Source organism: Pongo pygmaeus, chromosome 14, assembly GCF_028885625.2.
Source record: "Pongo pygmaeus isolate AG05252 chromosome 14, NHGRI_mPonPyg2-v2.0_pri, whole genome shotgun sequence".
In the NCBI taxonomy this organism is placed as follows: Eukaryota; Metazoa; Chordata; class Mammalia; order Primates; family Hominidae; genus Pongo; species Pongo pygmaeus.
In genome coordinates, this window is record NC_072387.2 from 81,326,260 (window position 1) to 81,333,674 (window position 7,415).

Sequence of the window (7,415 nt, forward strand, 5' to 3'; positions counted from 1 at the left end):
ATGAGAATTTCTAACAAGGAGAGAGTTACATTTGCTGAAAGAATTGTTCAAATCCTCCATATAGGTTGCAGAATCTCATGGGGCTGTAGACTTTTATTTTCCTCATCATACTCAGGCTTGATAAAGTCCAGGGGAACTGCTATGCATGAGACCTAGGGATCAATGGTAGGAAGAAAATTTCCTAACAGAATTCCAGGGTTCTGGATGGCAGAAAGTAGACACTTGAGTCAAGCCTTGACAAATAAATGAAATTGTTTAAAAAATAAGTTAAAAGAAAAATTAGGAAATTCTAAGTGAAGTCAGAGTGTTTATGGAATTTGTTAGGAATAGTAAAGTGATGTGTTGTCCTAGAGTAGATAGTGTACATAGGGAGGAGAAGAAACTATGCTTGGGAGGAACCAGTTAGCAAAGATGTTAAAATCCAGGCACAGAAGTTTCCATATTTCCTGAAATATGATGGGTAACGGGGAATCAATAAAGTTTTTAAGTGGAACGGTCTGAAGAAAAGAGTAAGGATAGCAGATTAATCTAGCAATAATCTGCAGGATGCTTTGGGAAAGGGTGTGGAGACTGGATGGTCAAGGTGATCATTTCAAAGGCCACTGCAGAAATTCAGATTGCAAGCAATAAATACTTAGACTTTTGCTAATAAAGAAAATGTAAACAAGAAGACTGGAGTTCTGCTTCCAGGATTGGCCTTAAATGGAACTAAATTCATCCTCTTACTACAAAAAAGATTTTTTTAAAAACCCCAAACATCAAGAAGAAAAAACACTTAGTAAAATACAGCTCATGATTTTGTACAGTAGGCAATAGGCAGTGCAAGTGCAAGACTAAGATATATGAGAAAAGAAAAGTAATGAAGGTAATTCTATATCGACCTGGATTTCCGAAGTGACAATCTAGGACAATGGCTTTCAGAGTAAGTTGAGAAGACAGAGATGAAAGTTTAGGAGGCCCGGGCTGCTGAAATTTGCAATGTAAAGGACCAGAGAAGAGATAGTGACACAGAGAAAGAGATCTGTCTTAGTAGTTTCTAGAGCTCTCACAGAGCTGGCAAGTCCTTGAATTCCAGCCAGCAGAGTTCGGAGTCCTTATGGAACAACCTGAGCGGTCAGTAGAGACCCATAAGAAGCATGGCTTAGTAGAGCTAAACTAGCCCAGAATAAAGATTACCATCTTTATTAATAAATCTGAAAAGCCATCTTCAGAAGGTTCAAACTAAGCTAAACATAACTGATAGAACAAAGTCTAATACTTTCAAAAGAAGACAACATAAACTAGCACACAACAACATAAAATTCACTATGTCCAGTGCTCAATTAAAAACAGCTCAACAATTAAATTAGTATAGCCATTATGGAAAACAGCAGGAAGAATCCAAATAAAGTTACAAATAGAACTACCATACGATCCAACAATCTCACTACTGGTTATATACCCAAAAGAAGTGAAGTCAGTATGTCAAAGAGAAATCTGCACTCCCATCTTATTGCAGCACTATTTACAACAGCCAAGATATGGAATCCAGCTAAGTGTACCTCAACAGAAAAATGGATAATAAAACATGGTCTATCTATTTATCTATCTAGACACAATGGAATGCCATGCAGTCTTAAAAAAGATGGAAATTTTGTCATTTGTGACAACATGGATAAACCTGGATGACATTATGCTAAATGGAATAAGCCAGGCACAAAAAGATAAATAACATATACTCTCACTTATATGTAGAATCCAAAAAAGTTGATCTTATGGAAGTAGAAAGTAGATTAATGGTCACTAGGATATGGGGGGAATGAGAGGGAATACAGGGATAGATGTTACTCAAAGGATATACAATTTCATTTAGGTAGGAGAAATAAGTTCAAGAGATATATTGTGCAACATGGTGCAGTTAATCATTTTTTTGTTAACTATAACAAAACATTGTATTCTTGAAAACTGCTAAAAGAATGGATGTTAGGTGTTCACACCACAAAAATAATAACTATTTGAGGCAATGCATATGTTAATTAGCTAGGTTTAGTTATTACACAATGTATATATTCTTCAAAACATCGTGTTGTACGTGATATATATATAATCTTATCTGTCTATTAAAAAATAAAATATTAAGAAAAACTAGCTTAAAAAGAAAAAAGACTGAAAAATTTGGCCACAATCATGAGAAAAATCATTCAATAAAACACCCACAGATAACATGGTGTTAGAATAATCAGACAAGGCTATTAAAAGAGTTTTCACAAATATGCTAAAGTTTAAAGTAAAATATGACAATAACAAGAGAAATGGAAAATGTAAAAAAGAACTAAGTGGTAATTCTAGAGATGAAAATACAATAGCTAAAATGAAACTAAATAAATGAATGGGATTAACAGCAGTTTAGATACTTCAGAAGAAAAATCAATGAACTTAAATAATAATGCAAATTAAACTGAAGCACACAGAAGGAAAAAATGAAAAAATGAATCAGCAGCTTTTCAGTGACCTATGGTACAATATTAAGAGTGCTAACATGCATGTAACCAAGCCCAAAAGGAAGGACGGGGTCCATTTAAAAAACTAATGCCCAAAATTTTTTCAAATGTTCATTCCCAGACAGGATAAATGAAAAGATGACCGCACTAGGTCATATTATAATCAAAATTTTGAAATAATTGGTAAAGAAAAAAGTCTTACTAGAGGAAAAAGACACAAATAGAAAAGAGCATACGCAAGAATTATCTCAGGATCCTCATTTGAAACTGTGTGGCCAGGAAAACAATGGAACAACATCTTTTATTATTATTATTATACTTTAAGTTCTAGGGTGCATGGGAACAAAGTGCGGGTTTGTTACATATGTATACATGTGCCATGTTGGTGTGCTGCACCCATTAACTCATCATTTACATTAGGTATATCTCCTAATGCTATCTCTCTCCCCTCCCCCGACCCCACGACAGGCCTCGGTGTGTGATGTTCCCCATCCTGTGTCCAAGTGTTCTCATTGGAACAACATCTTAAAGAGCTCAAAGGAAGATTGGGAATGCAAATCCCTGGAAAAATATAATTATATTTTTCTATATATGGAAAAAATTCCATCAAATATCATTATGAATAATTCATCTAATCATGGGAAAAACAGCACAAACCCACAGACCAGAGGAGACTGCTAACACATGACAACTAAATGCAATATGGTAACCTGCATTGAATTCTCCAACAGAAACAGACATGTACAAATTTTATTTACTATTAATAAATAGTTTGTTAGTTTTGACAAATGTACCATGGAAATGTTAGACTTTAACAGTGGAGGATACTGAATAAGAAATGTATGGGAACTCTCTTCACTATCTTCTCAACTTTCACATGCAACAAAAATTATCCCCATATATGTGTTATTTAAATAAATAATGGTGAAATAAAGACTTCCTTGGCTGTAAGCAAATAGAAACTGTGAAAATTCATTGCTAGTGAAAGATATCACCTTCTTAGCACCCCATAAATGTTAAATAAAGCTCTTTAAGCTGAAGAAAATGATAGAAATTTGTGTCTACACAAAGGAATGAAGAGCACCTGATGGTAAATATGTAGATAAATATGTATATATATGTATTTTCACTTAAAAATTTCTACAAAAATTTTCACTGCCTAATGAAAAATTTAAAAAATTGAGTTTACATGTATATGTATATGTATATGTATATGTATATGTATATGTATGAATAGTTGGCTAGCCATATGCAGAAGACTGAAACTGGACCTCTACCTTTCACCACATACATATATATTATATCTATGTAATATACAGTATGTGTGTACATATGTATAATGCTTGTGCATATGTGTGTAAAATGTATAGAAACAATAGCACAGAGAATGAGGAGAGACATAGAAGTGTAAGGCAGACTATGGTAAGCTAAATATGCATAGTGTGAATGCTAGTGCAACCACACCCACAGAGATAAAAACCAAGGAGATAGAGCTAATAAGCCAATAGTGGAGATAAAATGGACTACTAAAAAATAACTCAAAAGAAGGCAGATATATTATGACACAGAAAGAAGGCTCTCACCAAATGCAGTGCTTCGCTTTTGGACTTCCCAGCCTCTGGGATCATGAGCTAAATAAACTTCTTTTCTTTATAAGTTAAATAAAAGACAGGTTTAAAAAAGACAAGAGGAAGAAAAAATAACATATAGAAAGTAAATAGCAAGACTGTATTGAAAATAGCATTAAATATAAATGGCCTGCATAATCCTATTTTAAAAAGTAGTCCATAAAAAGAAAGTCTCAACTAAATGTTTTTGTCTACCATGTAAACACTTTGAATATAAAACACAAATAGTTTTAAAATGGAAAAGGAAAGAAAAAAGAGATACCATGCAAAAGCTGACAGAAAAGACCGATGTGGTTATATGAATACGAGACAAATTATACTTCTAAAATTACTATACAAGAAATATTGCCTAGACTAAAATCACACATTTTATAACAATAAAGAAATCAACTCATAAAAAAGAAATAACAATCCTAAATATGTATACATTTAATTATAGAGTTTCGAAAACAAAATTAACCAAAAATTTAAGATACATGGTTATACAAAGACTTTTATATGAATGTAAGCATTATTTATAATAGCTGTAAACTGGGAAAAAAACATCAACGAGTGAATGGATCAGCACATCTGATATATCCAGATATTGGAATACTACTCAGCAGTAAAAAAGAAAGAACTGCCAATAAATGCAACCACATGAATAAATCTATAACACATTATGCTTAGTAAAAGACTACAGGTACAAAAAAGCACATACTGTATGACTCAATTTATATGAAATTCTTGAAAAAGCAAATGTAATCTATAATGAGGGAAAGAAGATTTGCCTATTTTGGGGTTTGTGGGAGGAATAAACTACAAAGTGCCATGGGACCTTTTCGGGCCAATGAAAATTGTATATCATTTGATTGTGGTGGTAGTTACATGAACATGTAAATTTGTCAAAATAATACACTTAAAATGGGTATGTTTTATTGTATATATAATTTATTATTGAACAAAGTTAATTATGTAATAATGAGAACCATAAACAATACATTCCTCCCCAGATATCCTTAATTGAAGAGATATTTTGAAGAAAAATAACGATGAAGCATAACACATGATAAAATGTGATAATAGAAGTTCAGAAATAGGAAATTTGGGAAAGGAAACTTGGGTTGATAGAAATAAGGTGACAAATTATAAAAATAGGCTGCATTTGAAAACTAAATGCAATACCTAAGAATACATCTAACCAAAGAGGTGAACGATGTCTATAAGAAAAATTACAAAACACTGCTGAAATAGATCATAGATGACACAAACAAATGGATAAACATTCCATGTTCACGGACTGAAATAATCAATATTCTTAAAATACCCATAGTGCCCAAAGCAATCTACAGATTCAACCCTATTCCTATCAAAATATCAATGTAATTTTTTCACAGAATTAGAAAAAACTATTCTAAAATTCAAACAGACCCAAGAAACAGCCTGAATAGCCAAAGCAATTCTAAGCAAAAAGAAGGAACCTGGAGGCATCACATTATCTGACTTCAAACTATACTATAAGGCTACAGTAACCAAAACAACATGGTACTGGTACAAAAAACAGACACAGAGACCAATGGAGCAGAAGAGAGAACCCAGAAATAAAGGAACACACCTAAAGCCATCTGTTCTTCGAAAAATTTACATAAATAAGCAATGGTGAAATGACTCCCTATTGAATAAATGATGGTGGAATAGTTGGCTAGCCATATGCACAAGAGTAAAACTAGACCTCTATCTTCACCATATACAAAAATTAACTCAAGATGGATTAAAGATTAGAATGTAAGAGCTCAAACTATAAGAATCCTAGAAGAAAACCTAGGAAACACCATTCTGGACATCGGCCTTGGGAAAGAACTTTTAATTAAGTCCAAAAAGCAATTGCAACAAAAACAAAAATTAACAAGTGGGACCTAATTAAAAGCTTCTGCACAGCAAAAGAAACTACAACAGAACAAACAGATAACCTACAGAATGGGAGAAAATATTCACACATTATGCACCTGACAAAGGTCTAATAGCCAGAATCTGTAAGGAACTTGAACAATTGAACAAGAAATTGAACAAGCAAATAACAAATAACCTCATTAAAAAATAGGCAAAAGACATAAATAGATACTTCCCAAAAGAAGACATATGACCAAAGCAGGCAGATCACGAGGTCAAGAGATGGAAACCATCCTGGCTAACACAGTGAAACCCCATCTCTACTAAAAATACAAAAAATTAGCTGGGCGTGGTGGCACATGCCTGTAGTCCCAGCTACTTGGGAGGCTGAGGCAGGAGAATCGCTTGAACCTGGAGGGCGGAGGTTGCTGTGAGCCGATATCATGCCACTGCACCACTCCAGCCTGGGCGACAGAGCAAGACTCTGTCTCAAGGAAAAAAAGAAGATGTAAGACATACAAATGGACAACAAACATGTAAAAAAATGGTCCGTATCACTAATCATCAGAGAAATGCAATTCAAAACCACAGTGACATATCTCATACCAGTCAGAACGGCTATAATGAAAACGTAAAAAAATAACAGATGCTGGCGAGGCTGCAGAGAAAAGGGAGTGCTTATGCACTGTTAGTGGGAATGTAAGTTAGGTCAGCCCCTGTGAAAGCAATTTGGAGATTTTTCAAATAACTTAAAACAGAACTGTCATTTGACCCAGCAAAAGCCATTACTGGGTATATATCCAAAAGAAAATAAGTTGTTCTACCAAAAAGGCACATGAACTCGTATGTTTATCACAGTGCTATTCACAATAGCAAAGACATGGAATCAACCTAGGTGCCCATTAACAGTGGATTTGATGAAGAAAATGTGGTATATATACACTGTGGAATACTGTGAAGCCATCAAAAAGAATGAAATATATCCTTTGCAGCAACATGGGCTGCTGGAGGTCATAATGCAAAGCAAATTAATATAGAAACAAAAAAGCAAATACTGCATGTTTTCACTTATAAGTAGGAGCTAAACATTGGTATTCATATACATAAAGACGGCAACAATAGACACTGGGAACTACTAGAGGGGCTAGGGAGAGAGGGGGGCAAGGATTGATAAACTACTTGTTGGATACTATGCTCAATAACTCAGTGACAGGATCAATCAAACCCCAATTGTCAGCATCATGCAATATACTCATGTAACGAACCTGCACATGTACCCCATGAATCTAAAATAAAAATTGAAAGTATTTTTGAAAATCTTTCATTCACTGACACAAAACAGTAATGATGAATAATTCAGAAAAAAATAGACTGCATTTTTCTGAAAAAGTGTAAAAAGTACATATTACTACATAGCCAATCAAACAAACGCCAAATT